Below are 17,910 nucleotides of genomic sequence, written 5' to 3'. Positions count from 1 at the left end.
TAGAGGTAGTTCAAGGCATGCCCTACAGATAAGGGGTAGCCAATGATGCACTAATACTTAAATGTTCTATAAGTACAAATGTCCCTTCAAGCAGTCCCTTTCCTCAATAGGTTTTGTATTTTGCCACGTAGCATGATGTCATAAATGATGCACATTGGTGTATAAGATCTTTGGATAATCAAGGTTAGTTGTGGGTGTGCATGCATCAGTTCGATGTTTGTTAGGTCTTCCTACTTTATGAAGTGAGAATAAAGTTTTGTGTTTATTCTGTCTGGTTAATTGGTCTGTGATCTTTATTTGTAATTCCATCTAGCACAGGAGAAGCTTCAAAGTGCTAGAGCACAACGTAGTTTTGGATGACCACCTTTTTCCAGTCCTTACTCGAGAAAGAGAGCTTGGTTTACGCAACAACACGTTTATTATAGCATGATAAAGTCCCCTTGGGACTATGCCCTGCTGAGGAATGGTTCTGGATCCTCCATGCTGACAGGCGATCAGCCAATGAAGTGGTTTGATGGTCACTACAGTGAATGGCACATTCAGGAAGTTGGATATTTTGATTCTTGCAGGTGCGTACAACTAAAAAGCGAGAATACAAATGCCTTGGGTGACTTTTTGGTTGTTTTGGTTCTGGTAGACTGGAATTGGAGACTTATTGTTAATAATGACCTAGAGCTGACCAATGCTGGGTGACGACACTCTCCCTAATAATTTGTAAAGCTAAAAACACTATTTTCTTTACTGGTGGCTAACTAACTTTCAAGTCGGTGTCACCTAATAATCGGCTGAATTGGTGTGATCCCCGCACCCACTTCAGAATTTGGGGTTGCATAGTAGAGGGTCTCTCAGCATAATTGTGCTCTGGAATGCCCCATTATGGCCCATTTTTAAAGTCATGGGTCTAAATGGTGTATTTCGCAGCACAATTTTCAGAAGAAATTTGACTAAAAAGCCACAAGATTTACAAACACATATCAAGGAATGTGTGAGACACTACAATGTATTAGGTGCCATGTGCACAGGAGCATTTCTATGCATCAAATCAAGTATAAATGCTTTAGAAAAGCATGCACCATATACAAACACAGGCTGCCCAGCTGATACAGATGTGTCCCACAACACCAAATTACTGCCATATACAGTGTGCAGCAACCACACTGGGAACAGTGGCAATCGTATATCATATGCCATTACAAATGATCCAGTTCAAAATGCTGTACCAACAGATAGAATTGTGCCAGCTTGAAATATCAGCAGATAGAATTGTGCCAACTTGAAGTAATGGGCCAAGAGATAGAATTGTTAAACAAATTAAGCCCATTGTTGCCAACAGGAGACCATCTATACCAGGGGTCACCAACCTTTACGTTAGCTAGAGCTACTTGTAGCAGAGGCCAACAGTGGGGAGCTACTAGCGGGCGATATCGGGGTGGGGATATTTATAAACCTCAGAATTTTTACCAATATTTTTTTGGCTCGATTATTTCCCCTCTATAAACAGATGGACTAACATATGCCTTCACAAATATATTAAGAACTTCAAAAACGTCTTTGTTGCATTATTATTTATTAGTAGCTTTCTCAAAAAGACAGATATTTGTTGGACTACCACACAAATATCTTGTAATTTTTGTGCCCCTTCCTTTGCATTTTATGCAGGCTTTCTACATGCTAGGCACACTATTGGTTTCCAAATGTGCATTTCACACTTCCAAAAAAATGTAAATAAAACAAAAAGGTATTTCCTAATTGAAAAATGCTGCCTGCGTTCACAAGTTTTCTTTGACATTTTATTTTTGTCAGACACCACACATACGCCGCTATTTGCCGGTAAGATAGCTCAGCGGGTTGAGCACTTGCTGCTGCGATCTGAGCGTGATCTGCAGATTGCAGGTTTGAATCCCGGCAAGGCCAACTCAGCCTTTCATCCTTCTGAGGTCGATAAATGAGTACCAATTTTGGTTGGGCGATATTGCATGTAAATATGTGCTCTGTAAAGCGCTTTGGATTAAGGCGCTATATAAATAACACATCATTATCATTATTTGTGTGCCCCTCTGTGTTTTAGCACAAGTTATATTTATGAAGATGTTATATGCTTGTCAAACTGGTTAATCACAAATAAATGCTTCTGTCATGCTGACAGCAGTTTTTAGGAAATTAAACTGTGGGTTCATGGGTGCCAACTTTTGATTTTCACTACAGGGGCAGAAATATCCCCACCTCAGCCCTGAATATAAGCAAGCAACCAGCCCAACCCATACCCTGGCAAACACATTGTATAGTAATTTTTTCTTTATAAGGCATTGCAAAAAGTCATACGATTAACAACCTGTAGTTTTGAATATATAACATCTCAGCATCGGTCTGTCAACCTACTGAGCTACCCTGGTAGGCTTCTACTGTACAGCGTGTCTATGGATCGCTTAATGTACTAAAAGTGGTGTACCTGTGTCATGGAAGTGATTTAAATTGGAAATGTACAGTGTGGAATTTGGAAAGAAACCACATGAAGGAAATTGCACCATTTTATAAATATTATTTTGAACATTTCCAGGCGAGCGGCAGTGCTACTGTGATATTTTCATTACGTGGTCCCAATGATCCTGATCCTGCCCCAGCCCCTCCAACATCTCTGGCAAACAAGAGCAGCTTGCTTAAGCAAGACAGTGTCGTGGGGGCGCACAAGGCCAACTGTGGTACTACAGGCGGCCTGCAGAAGCAGAACGTGATACTGACATCTGTCAGTGGATTTACTAGCAGCTCCAAGTAGCACAGCAGCAAAGCTTTCTACCCGCAGACCAGGGTTCGGATCCTGAACACGGAAAATAACTGCAAAGAGCATCTTAAATAATATAATTTAGGAAAATGTGTATTTTTCGGTATCTTCAGCGCGGGCGACTGAAAAGGCTCAGGCGAGCTACTAGTCGCCCGCGATCGACTGTTTGGCGACCTCTGATCTATACACTCCTTGGGGACCGTGGTCCTGAAAAATATTTTACAGTGTGGAGAACCAACCCCACCGTGGTATTTATGTGTCAACAACCCATCTTTATGTAATTGTCACAGTAAATATAACAGTGAGCAATGTGTTTTAATAAGGGTCAAAACCAGCCTCCTATCTTAGCCACAAATGTAAGACCATACAGTCAAAGAAAGGTAAATAGGAAGACAATATTTGCATCAAAACGTATTTATACAAATCAACTGATGACAAATGGTAATTTGGTATAATTCAGGTCCTCAGTTCTAGTCAGATAGAATTGTGCCACCTTGAAATACTGTACCAAGAGATTGAATTGCCCCAGCTTGAAATACTGTTTCAAGAGTTGAAACAAACATTGACCCTGTGGGTGAACCAGCATCTACTTTACCTTTGACAAAATCTGCTCCCCACTTACACCTATTTCTGAAAGGGGGCATGTAAAGTTCTGGCATGAGTTTGAGAGTTGAATGAGATTCCTGCCCATATAATCTACCCCTTTACCAAAATAAAATAGGTGATATCCAGTGTCAAGCTCCCCAAATACTTCACTCACAATCAGCCCTCTTTGAAAAATGTATGCACATTTCTGTGTTGGCTCTTTAATTTCCTCATTCAGAATTGACAGCCAACCTCACGTCGCTTATTCTGGTCATGAAGATCACAGGGAGTCAACCTCACATTGCCTGTTGAGTCTTGAGGTCGAGCGTGCAAAGCGGCACTGAGTAAGAAGCCAGACCTGGATAATGGTGCTCCTGATTGCCCGGATCCTAACGTAAAAGAAAAGGTGATGGCTGGAAGGTTTAGAATGAATCTGAACCATTGGCAATTGCTCTGGAAAACCCTCCAAACCATCGTTCTTTAGCCTGCCGTGCCATTACAGAAAGGGGAAAGGTAATATGTAAATCAGACTTGGTCCCACACCAAAAGGGGCAGTCCAGTTCACATCCCTTCTGCACGAGACCACAAGCATCCCCAGCCGTGTTTCAGCCTCATTCGGCGTCATCAGTGAGGAGCAGCTTGTGTCTCTAGGCCCAGCAGGAACGGGACCCAAGTCTGTACATACCCATCCCACTCGGGGTGACTAAAGCAGAACAAAAGAGGTGATCGCTGGAAGGTTTACAATCAATCTCAACCTCTGGCACCGCTCTGGGCAACCCTCCAAACCATGGTTCTTCAGCCTGCCGGCACCGCTGTGCCAGTAGCACTGGGGAACGGAGGATGTTAATGTTAAGGATTTGCCTGCCATTATGTTTCACTGGGCTGCATCGATAACGTGCCACCGCTCCTTTCAATGTCCATCCAGTGCTGTAATTTAGAGGTAACAGGAGCATAGGGAAATCGAAAAACATGGCCAAATGGTGTCATGATTTTAGAAAGGGCCTAATTAACTCCGAAATGAATTGAGACGGACACCTCAGGGATTTCAAAACAATCATGCATGAACAAGAACTGCGGAACAAAATTATCAAGGATGGGGGACTTATTATGACCATGGCCCTTGGGACGGCCTTGCCTTGGGGATCCCTTTATCAGATAGCTGGTTCTGGGGCTGTGGGAGAGATTGCCTAGTGTTTATAAGGTATAGGACTGACCAAAAGTTCTAAAAATGATACCATCAAAGGTTCGGACACCAAAAATTCGAACCTTTGGTGGTAGCATAGTAAAAAGAAAATGGGGGCTGCTGGGGTGTCCCCCGCATCGCCCCGCTCACTATACGTCATGCTATAGTGAGTGGGGTTTGCGGGGGACACACCCGCAGCCTTCCGTTTAACAAAAAAAAAACGGGGGCTGCGGGGGTGTCCCCTGCATCGCCCCACTCACTATACTTTATGGTATAGTGAGCGGGGGCTGCAGGGGACACCCCCACAGCCTTCTGTTAAAAAAAAAAAGAAAAGAACCTTGCGGCGCCGGTTCCCGATCACGGAAGGGAACCGTGAAAGGGAACTGTTGCTGCAGGAACACAGTGTGAAGATGACGGTGGGGTTTGTTTATGTTGGGGGTGTGAGTGGGGGTGTGCTGAGAGTGTGGGTGGGGGGTGTTATGGGTGTGTTGTGTGTGTGGGTGTGAGTATGTATGTATGTTCGCATGAGAAAGGTGCAAACCTTTGGTAGTTCGCACCTTTCTCATGCGAACGTTCAGGCTGCGGTAATTTCAGCCGTGGTCGGATCACTGCAAACCGTTTATAATGGCCAAATAGCAAAGAAAGGGAGACAGCAGAGCCAATAGTTTGACATATCCCCCACCCTTCCAAATAGGTAAGGGGGGTGTGAGTCTGTCAGAAATCTATCATTAGCTACATCTCTGACTTTTGTCATCGCAGTCCTTACGCGTGACATCCGTCTCCAGACAGGCTCTAGTCAACATACTACCCTTTCCAACCTGGGAGAGGATGCAAACCCCTGAGGAACTCTTAGCCTCTGTCCCGCTCCTGCTCATTTCGCAGGCCCCATCCCACCTGGGCGAATAACCTTCCAACATTAGACCACCAACTCCTGTTTTTGTGCCTTTGTCCAATGGCCCACCTGCAGGAACCCTTTCCAGCGAAGACAGCCAGGTGATGTTTGCTCATGATGTGCTACTTAGAACTAATGTTATTGATTTATTGCAGCAGTGGGTCATTCCGGGCAGTCCGCTTTAATTTAAAATCAATCAGCCAGATAACTGTGGGCAGTCCACAGGTGTATGCCTCACAAGTAGGCGTGAATAATGCGAGGCAGGTGACAGGAACCATATTGAGAGGCCTTCATAGGAGGTGTAATACACTACCAGGTGATTACACCTCTCGAGTCCTCAGGGCTTTGAGTCACTGCGGGGCAGGCCAAGAGTCTACCGCCCCTCTCTCAGTGGAGGGACCACCCCCTAGCACATAGCTAGGCATTGAAGGGCAGTGTGCCGATCAGCAAGGCAGAATAGGCAGAGAAGGAAAGGGAGACACGCAATGTCACAGTGTAGGCCAGAGGAGAAGGAGGTTGCGGCGAGTACACAAGCACGCCTGGTTTCAAAATGGAGGCTATCATGAGATTGTGTGTCATCATCTGGGCAACCAGTACATTTCTGGTAGCATTCACTACATGAAGAACACGTAGTGCTGCTGAGTTCCGATCGGACAGGCAGCACAACTACCTGCTACTACGTGCTCAGAGAACAGGTGTAAGTAGAGACCCCTGGCACAGGGGAGCAGGCTGAAACTCCTGTGAGAGCTGCAGCAACAATGCATATCCGATTTGTGATATCCCAAGGCTCTCCCACGCCTGCTCTCATCCAGGGTCACTCACCAATGGGCGTGTCAACCTTACGGGAAGATTCTGGGAGAGAATGTATCCTGGATCTATCCAATGTGGCGGGATAGGGAGTTTTTGGCGCAGTAGATTTCATTGCAGTCAAAATCATTGTTTACAACCGATTTTGCCGAAAATATATGTGGGGTGGGTTTAGGTGTATAATTAATGTAGGGAGGTTGAGGGGGGGTCAGAGGGGATCCCCCCAAAAATATTGCTGCAAATATCTTCCAGTTAAAATGATTTGTATTTCGATGAAAACAATTCTAAGAAATCACATAGAAACCAATGTGGCAACTTGGGCTATGCCCAAAACATTCTTAAACCATTACAAAGCGATGCTGTGTGGCTGACGCTCAGCAGAGATTAGCACAACTGTTTATTCAGCCTCACACAGATGTGATCATTTCAGCGTGAAATAAACCACGAGGGTGTGTCTAAGTAAGGACTGTGAGGAGGAATCCAGACGAAGGGTATTGCTCTGATTACTAATCCATAAGCTTCTTTCCATAGACTTCAAGGCTTGCAAGTGACCGTCCTCATTCGCACCCTGCCACCACTCTTGAACAAAGGGCACTTTGCACTCACAGGAGTTGGTGGTCTAGGATTAGAGGTTTACAGGCCTGAGAGGGGCGGTACCTGAGATATTAATAGGGACGGAAGAGAAACTGAACGTTCCTCTGAGCTGTTGTACCGCAGGTATTACTTACTTACAGATGCCTTTAATAGTCCGCCCACCTAACTGTATGCATATTATTGTACCCTTGTAATGTAGCCACTTGTTGTACTGCACTCTATTGCTTCCCAGCTTGGTTTCCACTACATAAACCCCAATACGTACATACGTAAGCATACATCAGCGTTACCACCACAATTACACCTAAATGTCAATGCACAAGCAGAGGGCGTGTCCACCAGCCGCCGTCTAGTCTCCTGCCCAGCCTGAGAATGGATGAAAGCAAACCGTAGCCATCAAAGGTCTGCAAGACACTGCGTTCACTATTCCTAGCTCCATCCTCAGGGCCCAGGGTCCAGCGGTGCCAGTTTGCACATGCACCATGCCTGAGAGTCTGGCTGCTATGCAATGTTGAAGCAGGCGAAGGGTATCTCCCTTTTGCAGGCATCACCCAAGTGTGTCCCTCTTTCATCCTCAGCAGATTTCCTAGTTTATCAGGAGTTCAGGAATAAAAACAGTTTGACTAAACTGTCACATGAAACCCTTCCGCTGGTTCTTCAAGACCGCGCTTGGCTGTCAGACAATATTTAGTCAATTTGGTTAGTCAATTACCATCTCCATTTTCAGGAGTCAATCATTTTCTGAATCTAAAACCTCAATCGCATACTGAGAACTTCCATCCAAGTTACTGGTTAAGTTAAGTGGCGAGAGGGGATTTGAAGTTTTCTATAACTGCGTCTGCAGCAGCTTTTTTCAACAATACAATATTTTAAAAGGCACGGGTTGCCTCTAATGGCAGGCACTCTAAAGATTGTGCAGCCTGGCTGGATGTATAAAACGATCATCTTAAGTTTGACTTTAAATTTTGGTAGGCAATATATTCCCTTCTTGCATTTAATGGTTATTCATCAAAATAGACAAATTACCAGAAGTCTTTATTCCAAGACAACAGACATGAATGTTCTTTAACATTATGGCAGTTTTCACCCAAGAGGTTTGACGCAGAGTCACACTGGCATTTGTTGTACATGAACATGGCTTAATGACCTGTTCTATTGCCATAGGACTCAATGAGAATGGGGACGTTACCACGTCCGCCTGCAGGTGGGTGGTGTTAAACCCGCCAGGTCAGACCTGGTGGGAATAACACCTCCGCCTGCAGGACTCGAGATCACTCGGTATGGAAACAACGGTGGCGGCAGGTTTACCGCCACCATTATTTCCATACCGGGTGACTCGTAATGAGGCCCAATGTCTTTTCATCAGCAAAGAATATTTCCATAGTTCATTAGTTTCAACAAAAATATCTTTGTCAGGATATTTCTGCACCAGTTCACAAAACCACTTGTTTGACAATATTAAATAATTCCGCAGCAGTTCACACAACACTTGATTAAGTGATATTAATTTGTCAGGATGATTGTGCATTAATCAACAAAAACACTTCAGTGGTTCTTGAACTTCTTCAAGAATTTTAACCACACCACAATACTTACACCTGGTCCACTCACCTACCAGGTCTCCTACTACAATGTTCTCTGCTCTGGTGTATTCTCCTGCCAGGCCAAAATAAAGTACAACTAAAAGTACTCCATGGTAAAGGTCAGCTTCCAACGAATTAGCAATGTCTCTTGTTTCACAACACCAAGTTTAAGAATTTCTTCAGGGGAAACAAGAATCACACCGATGCTGTTTGTTTGATTGCCACATGCAATACATGGTATGCCTCACTCCCCCTGAATACCTTTCATCAGAAGGGAAGCACTCGGCCACTCTTTTATCCACACTTTGTCATTAACCAAATGCTGGTAATCATTCTTTCTCACTTTCACCCTTCTTTGATTTGGGAATGTGGTTTAAAGCATTTCCTCGTATGACTTTCTTTACACATAGGGAATAGACTTTACAGACACTGACATTCTCAATTGCCTTCTTTTGGGTTGGGAAATACTGGTTCTTTATAAATTGCCTCGGTATGATTTGCTTTTGGCTTTGGCAATAGTGGTTGGTATTTTCTTCTCGGGTTATTGCCCTTTCTTGCTGTTGGCTTTTAATATGACCCACAATTTTGTAATCACACCCTTCTGGTCTGTTAATTAAGTTCTTGTTCTGCCATCTGCTCCTTTTTAAATCAGCTTGGTTTGCAACAGAACAATTAGCCTGCTTTACATTAGTTCAGTATTCAAAAACCTTCTTCCTCTTCAACTTTACTCTGTTTATATTATTTCTGAGGTTAAGGCCCCTTGACTTGGCCAGCGGGCAGTTACAGAGCACTCCGAGGTCACAATCTAACAGTGAACTCACTGGGTTATGCGTGCGTGTCTGTCTCGCTGTCTCCAGGTCCTCTGCTTCTGTTTTCCTGCACAGCCCGGCAACCTCTCCTTCGCGTCTTCATGCAGTCTGTGTCTGTCAATTGCAGAGCTCTCCTGACTCCCACAGCTCTCAGGTGTTCTATTGCCACCGGTGCTCAACTGACAATGGGGAAAACTGTTAAATGGTGTGCTTTCTGCTGCGTGACGTCTGCAGCTGCCATCCTCAGTGGGAGAGCTGTCACTCCCAATGCTTCCCGCTGCGCAACCTCTGCAGTCACGGTCTCTAGCATAAGAGATCCTCTCAGGGCCGGCATTTGTTTCACACACCACGGTGGTCCTGGCGTCTCTGCTCTCATCTAACTTCTGCTGCCACGTGGAGGTTTCAAAACTACTCCACCTTCTGCTACTGCTCTTCTCAAGGGCCTGCATGGGAGGGGGCCTTGTATGCATCCCAGTCTCCCTTAGATGTGCGTCATTATCCCTAATAGGCTGCAACTTGCAGTCGTGTACCTGTGCAGTCCTTTTCTTCATCCCAGTACTTTAGGAACTGTGAGACTTCAAGTCCACAATGTGGAAATTAGCTTTTCTAAGAGTTTTTATCTTACAATAGGCGATTAAAAGGTTGGAGTCTTAGGGAATGTCATAGAAGGGGGTTTCCTATTCTTTCTGACCTGCTCCCCCCTCGATGTGATCCTCCCACAGAACACCACTCCCAGGGTCAGGATCACATGAGAAGGGTCCCAGGCCAAGTTTTCTGGGTGAATCATCTTTAGTTCATCACATGAAATACCACCAATCTTTGCATATAAAAAATGATGCAGTATGTTCCAATACATAGAACATACTGTTATGTTATGTTATTATTATTATGGTATTTATCGAGTGCAGGCCCAGCCTTGAGAAGCACCAACGCACTTTGCAGAGGTAAACAACAATACAGATACACAACAGAGAGCTTTACAGGCGTATATAACAGTACAGATGAGTAATGGAGCGTTTTACAGAGGCATACAACTGAACAGATATACAGTGGGGGTAGGATACAGAGGGGCACAAAGGAGGTTTACATCTGAGTGGCGGGGAAGAGAGGGACGTATGGTGTCAAGCAAGTCAGGTGGTGCTAGGGGCGACATGATGGTCTAGCTGCTGAGGAGGAGATACTCCTTGAAAATCTTTGAACTGAAAGATAGAACCATAGAGGAAATTCTTTCATCATGAGACATTAAAAATTATCTGACGGCAAACATTATATATTGCCTTACTTGCCCATGTGACTTGCTTATTGTGGGACAAACTATGAGGTCAGCCAATGTCCGAATAGGGGAATATTGATTCAGACTTTGTGTAGGCACTTTATCCATAGAATTGGCCCAACATTTTACCTTTAAGTAACTTACGTACAGAGACTTTATGTGGACAGTCATTTAAGAACATTTGCTCAGCTAGAAAAGGGGAGTTCTAGCAAATTCTTCAAACTTATGGAGCATTAAGAATGGGTTGAATTATAGGGAGGAATTTAGCACTTGGACTTTCGAAATTTTAAGGAATAGTGTTTCTATATAGCCTCTTCTTCTTATAGGATTTGAAAGTTATTTGCTATTTATTTCTTTGACATCATAATGAATGAAGAATCAACATATGTAAATGTTCCATTACCATGGATGCGTTCAAGATCTGATTGGACAGCTATATACGTGGGCTTAAAGTTATTATACAAGAAAGAAAGATCACTTGTTAGGAAAGCCAAGAAGTTTTCTTGTTTACTTCACAGTGATGGCAGCCATGATCTGATTTCACGTGAATAGGTCGTCGCGTTTCGACACAAGATGCTGTCACATAATGAAATCATTATGTGAACGTTCTCCTGTGTATAAACAGTAGCCTAACATTAAAATGGCACCAATGCAGTATTCAACATGGCTTAGTTTGGCTAACAGGAAAGAGAGCAACAATTCCTCTTTATTTTGGGAGTTGAGGAACTAGTCTTTATTACAATAGGAAGTTTGTTTCCTTCTCTACCATTTCTTCTGTGCCTTTTATCTTCCTTTTTCATTGACTATAATATAGAGAAAGAATTGGTATAATTAGGCATTTTTGCGATTGCTCTTTCTTTTTGTTTTCTTTCACAGGAGTATTAGCAGGATGAAAACTGCTGGGCGGATTTTCACCAAATTTGCGGCAGGAGCGCATCTTGGTACCGAAAGCATGCTTTTGTAAATTAGGTGGAAATCCACCCAGTAGTTTTTTTTTTAAACAGGGAAAATGTAGGTCCCCAGAAATGTGTGATATCTTGCTCTGATTGGTCTGGAGAGCTGTGTGATGTCTGCGGGTAAGCGGCGCGCCCACTGATTGGCTGTAGGAAAGCGTGATGGGCATCATATTTTTCCGAAATGCCCACCATGTTGCATCCGGATAGCGCGTGGGGGACAGGGCCGGCAAACATGTTTTAGGCCATTTGGTGTTGGGAAGAGGGGCTGGGAAAGGTGTGGGAATGAAAGATGGTTGATATGATGTATTTGTTTAGGTGGAAGAAGGCCGTGTGGGGCGCGTTAGTTCACAGACATTGCGGCAGTCCATGGGCAGGTCCTTGGTGAATGCGGGGAAGCTTCATTAGGGTAGGTGAGTGAAATGTAGGTGATATGAGGATGTTTGCATAGGTTATATATAGGCGATGTACCCAATAATCTAGGCACTGGCACAAGAACTGCGGTGTTATATGGGCATGGCACCAATAATGTATCCACAAGTATTGCAGTAGGTAGTGTTTGGTGGGCAGTTGCAGAAACATGTTTGGGCTTCTTTGGTGATTGCAAGAGGGCTTCTTAGAGTAGGGGAATGAAGTCTGGATTATATGGTGATATTGCCATTTGTGAATAATAGGGTTGGCAATGCACTTTGATATCTCCAGATAGTGTTTAAATTGGGAAGTTAAGGGCAAATTGTTGTGTGGTCAGATTCTTGGGTGCATGACCGTATTATGCTGTGGTAGTTGTGGCCAGTCCCTAGACGCCATGCACTGAAGATTGTTGCCACTGACTGCAAGTACTGTAATAGTAAATGTAAAGAAGTCGAATTTGGCCATTGGAAAAAACCATTACAATAATATGTGTACAGTAGTGTATAGTGCAGGCCTTTGGGCAGACAGCTTATGTGGTGGGTGCAGGCAGGCTTCATTAGGTTAGGGGAGTGGAATGTAGATGATAGGAGGAGGTTTGGATAGGTTCGAAGTAGGCAATACGTTGAAGAATCTCGACATGCTATGGCGATATTGGCATTGGGGACGAATAGAGTTGGTGGGCTACTTCAATATGTGCAGATGGTGTTCAAATGGTGTTTGGTGATCAGTTGCAGAAACCTGTTTGGGCTTATTTGGTGACTGCATGAGGAATTCTTACAGTAGGGGAGTGGAGTCCGCATGCTATGGTGATATTGGCATTGGGAAAAAAAAGTGTTGGTAGGCTACTTCAATAGGTTAGGGGAGTGTAATTTAGATGATAGGAGGATGTTTGGATAGGTTCGAAGTAGGCAATACGTTGAAGAATCTAGGCACTGGTAGAATGACTGCACATCATACAGCCATGCAACCAAGACTTTACCCACAACTATTGCAGTAGGTAGTGGTTGGTGATCAGTTGCAGAAACCTGTTTGGGCTTATTTGGTGACTGCATGAGGGATTCTTACAGTAGGGGAGTGGAGTCTGCATGCTATGGCGATATTGTTATTGGGGAAGAATAGAGTTGGTGGGCTACTTCAATATGTGCAGATGGTGTTCAAATTGCAAAGGTACGGATTAATGGTTGTGTGTGGGTTGTGGCTACTGGCCAGATTCTTGGGTGCATGGCCGTATTATGCTGTGGTGGTTGTGGCCAGTCCCTAGATGTCATGCACCGAAGAGTGTTGCCACTGGCTGCAAGTACTGTAATAGTATATGTACAGAAATGGAATTTTGGCTATTGGAAAAAACCATTACAATAATATGTGTACAGTAGTGCATAGTGCAGGCCTTTGGGCAGACATCTTATGTGGTGAGTGCGGGCAGGCTTCCTTAGGTTAGGGGAGTGGAACGTAGATGATAGGAGGATGTTTGGATAGGTTCGAAGTAGGCCATACGTTGAAGAATCTAGGCACTGGTAGAATGACTGCACCATCATACAGCCATGCAACCAAGACTTTACCTACAACTATTGCAGTAGGTAGTGTTTGGTGATCAGTTGCAGAAACCTGTTTGGGCTTATTTGGTGACTGCATGAGGAATTCTTACAGTAGGGGAGTGGAGTCTGCATGCTATGGTGATATTGGCATTGGGGAAAAAAGTGTTGGTGGGCTACTTCAATATGTGCAGAGGGTGTTCAAATTGTGAAGGTAAGGGTTAATTGTTGTGTGTGGGTTGTGGCTACTGGCCAGATTCTTGGGTGCATGGCCGTATTATGCTGTGGTGGTTGTGGCCAGACCCTAGACTCTTGGGTGCATTGCCGGTGGCCGTAGGCTGTAGGCCATGCACCCAAGAATGCTGAGTGAAGAGGGCTTTTTAGAGTAGGGGAGTGGAATGTGGATGATATGACAGAAAATCATCTCGCTATTCTTTCAAAATCTTCATTGGACCAGCTCAGAAAAGAGCATGAAAAATGTGGGAAGAGATTCTTAATGGTTTGGTGCCTTGAGGGCCTTGACTCACTCTGGTTTTACCATCTCTGACTGTTGCCTACGATTGGATTTGACTTTATGGACACATTGACTTTGGTGCTTCACCTTCTCAACTCTCATGCTGGACCTCCCTGGATCATGTACTCAGGGTGGCCCTGAATCATGCTGTGTCCATCATCTTCTTGAATTCCTGCCTACATTGTTGGTACCCGGCAACATTTTGTGCTTTAATGACCTCTGCAACTGTATTTCGCTCTCCCCTGTGCTTCTCGGGCCTTTTTCACTTTTTTATTCTCTTTTCTCTCCTCCTCACCTTCCCCCTTCTCCGTTCTCCCTCTCTCCTCACTCCCCTATCTTTTTCTTTGCACTTCCTCTATCAGACTTGTCCTTGAACCTAGTACGATAGCAACAATTGTTGTCTCCTCCCCCCTCCCATACTTGTTCACCCCCTCCCCATCTATCTGAAATGTCATCAGGCCTAGTACATTAGTCGCTTGTTTTGTTCCTCTCCCTCCTTTCTCCCCACCTCTCCCTCACCTCTTGTTATATTCCAGCTCTACCAGAAATGTCATCAGGCCTAGTACTGTAGGCGCCTGTCTGTTTTCCATTTCCTTCCTATCGGTGTTTTAGCACTTGCACTATCTGAAATGTTGCTAGGCCAAGTATGTTAGTTAATTTCACATTCTTGTTGTTCATGGCCTGTAAGAATGTCATTGTATTTTCTCTTGTTCCCTCCCTTGCCTTGAAACACTTTGAAACACATTGTGTATAGGCGTTATATAAATAAAGTATTATATCACATCATATCATATCATATCATATCATATGGTGATAATGCTATTGGTGAAAAATAGGGTTGGCGGTCTACTTTCATATCTGTAGATTGTGTTTACATTGTAAAGTTAAGGGGAAATTGTCATGTGGTGGTTGTGGCAGTGGCCAGATTCTTGGGTGCATGGCTGTATTATGCTGTGGTGGTTGTGGCTGCTTCTTATACACTTGGGTGCATGGCCAGAGGCCGTAAGCAGCAGATGTGCTTTTAAACTTCGCTATTTCTTTTTTGTAAGGCTTTTGTTACTCTTTTGTACAGTTACTGGATTTTGTAAGTGATCTTCACTTCAAAAATATTTGGTTTGGATGTGGTCTCTTTTTTCAAGGAGTTCTTTGGCTGTGCCATGTAGGAGAACGTTATTAAAGTGTTGTAGTTGTAAAGCAGGACTTTTTGCATAGTACAGTTTGTGGACAAGATTCCGTAGAGTAGAATGGTGTGTTGCTAATATTTGGATGTGGTGAAAGGTGCTTTTGCAAGCAGGTCTTGACATGCAGGCTAATGAATGTCCTCTCAGTCACTGTGTACTGGAGAGGAGTCAATGGTTTGCAAAGTTTTTATTTTAGTTTTCTCTCTTACTTTCACATAGTGATTGAGGAATTGGCTTAAAGCTTTGAATGATTGCTTTCGTACATTACACATTGAGGTGCTGGGGCATTTGTAGACTGGACAGATTGGTTTGGTGTATTGGAGAGTTGATTGTAAGTTTGTTGGGGACATTTTTTCAATGAGGGTTTCTTCTGCCATAATGGTGTTGTCTACAAATGTAATACCCTCGCCCACTGCTTTGTTTGGCAATTGGGTTTTTAGGCTCTTATGTGTATACCTTTTCATTTAAATATGGTTCTGTGTTGGTTGTGTGCATACACTCATCTGCAGAGAAGTTTACAAGGTATCTTTAGTGACATTGTGCATGTTTCGAAGTACTTTTTGTAGTTTATTGATTAATTGTGTTAGTGGTTTCATTCTGGTTAAAATTAATATAAACAATTTCCATTTGAGGAGCATTAAACTGTTAACGAGAGCTTGCAGGATTGGTCTTGTGCGGTTATATTGAAGGGTTGAGCTTGATTTCTGTGTTGTTTTTATAAGATTGTGACGTACTCTACGGTGGAAGATCTTTTGTGAAATGAAAGGGGAAGTGTCTTAAAAAATGTTATTGTTCCGATCGTTCGGGCATCTCGTGTTAAGCATACCGTGATCGATCATACCATTTTTTCTATGCATCTTACCTTAATTTTACTCACTTTTATGCATGCGAAAACAACGTGTTGGGCATGGGCATCTTGTGCTAATGTTTTCAGTTGATGTATCACCCTAAATTCAAGTTCCCTCGTGGTAATAATACAGATGGCCCACTCTTGAAGCTGACATAATTTGTTTGAACTATCTGCTCCACCTGTTTTCATTACGGTCATGGCTATCGTAGCCAAACGTGGCTCGTTATCATTGAAGCGAAAACGTTTCTTAACAGAGAACCAGGAAGATAAACACATATATCCTCATACAGAGGGTGCCTTTGCTTTTTTTGCCAAAAATAGCATTGGTATATAGAATTTTTTAATTTAAGGAAACATTAATAGTTTGCAATTTTAACAAGTGCTTTTATTAAACAAAGAACATTTGTAAGAGATTACTAAATCCACGAAATTAACAATATTTTTTTTCCCATGGAAGTTACAGCTAAGGAACCTCACATGACTTGATTGTGGATTATAATTTCTTCATGATATGCTGATTATGATGAACGATAATTGTTGTGTGCCTTGATGCTACACCAGCTAATCATTGGAATGATGCACATGATGGTTCTTGTGGGAGAAGATGTGGATTTTTTCAGTTTCAAGCACAACGCTTTCGCTTCAGCACGTTTCTACTTTTGGAAGGCTGTTTGGTTGCTTCTTGTTGCTGGTACCATGAAAGGGCAGATTGGTCCATGTCGGTTGTCCCATATTATAGTGATGGAAAAGTTATGTGTATCTCTATTCTCCAATGTTGATTGAAGAATCCATCGGATGGTTGCTGGAAACTATGGCAGACGCAGAACGGTAGAATGTATCTGTGTAAATAAGAGAATAAAAGTACATTTCAGTTGCTGTTTTGTAATGGAATATAACAAGTTAGTGTATAACTCATAACCGGTTGAAACATAATCATGAACACAAACTACAGTTATTGAACACACTCATGAGAACATGGTTGAGTATTTCAGAGCATGAGTTGCATAAAAGATGAGTGCTGTGAAGTAGGTATAGCAAGTGGTGGAAATGGAGAAAATGTGGAGAGGGATTCTACAAGGGCCGGTGTAGGGTGGGCTTTGGAGGAGTTCCGACGAGGCAGAGTTCAGAAGGGGCGGAGGCGCCAGTTGAAGTCCGATGAAAGGAAATGGTAAAAAGGATATTTTAAAAATGGTGCAATATGTTTCATTGGTTGAAAAGTACACAAACCATAGTAAGCTTATCTTGCTATGGCTTGTGTACTTTTGAAGTAAACACCGTCCGTGTCAAAATTTATTTTGCCATCTCAAAATACAAATACCAAAATTAATTTGGGAAAGGCAATTTTCGCTGAGCCCGCAAAACTGGGGGCTCGGTGATCATTGTGTTTTCAAAATGGATTCTGCTTTTTGCTCAGTCATAGGGTCTTTGACTCTTGGTGAACCTGGGTGCTCGCCTCAGTGATGTAATCTGCTCTGTGCGAGTACGCTGTGCACAGTGTGCAAACACAGAGCCAGTGTAGGCAACTCTTCAGTAAAGAAAGTACCTATTGGCTGTCCTAAAAATAGCTAGAAGTAGCTAAATTACTTCATCGCCTAATTTGCGTAATTGGCCATGTGCATGATGGGTGATTGCCGAGGCCCCAGTGCCCATATCACTGAAGCATTAAAAAAAAGTGCATATATTCCTGCAACTCACCAAACGCATTGTTTGCGTGACTGTGTGCAAAATGCAATATGCAAATATGGGCAGCAGAACGAATGCAAACAGAATTACCAACATTGAACACCTGTGGTAAAATGTACTTATTGTGCTAAAGTCTAACAAGCTCCAAGAGCAACCCCGCCCAGCCATGCAACATGCTAACATTGATGGAAGCAACGTACTGCTAAACTCCATGTGCATAGATTCATGCCCACTGACACCGCCTCCCGTACCTTTTAAGTCCCCCATTGTTACCTTCCTTC

This window comes from Ambystoma mexicanum, chromosome 11 (genome assembly GCF_040938575.1).
Source record: "Ambystoma mexicanum isolate Mex_15411 chromosome 11, UKY_AmexF1_1, whole genome shotgun sequence".
Lineage (NCBI taxonomy): Eukaryota > Metazoa > Chordata > Amphibia > Caudata > Ambystomatidae > Ambystoma > Ambystoma mexicanum.
Note: the sequence above shows the minus strand (reverse complement) of the source record.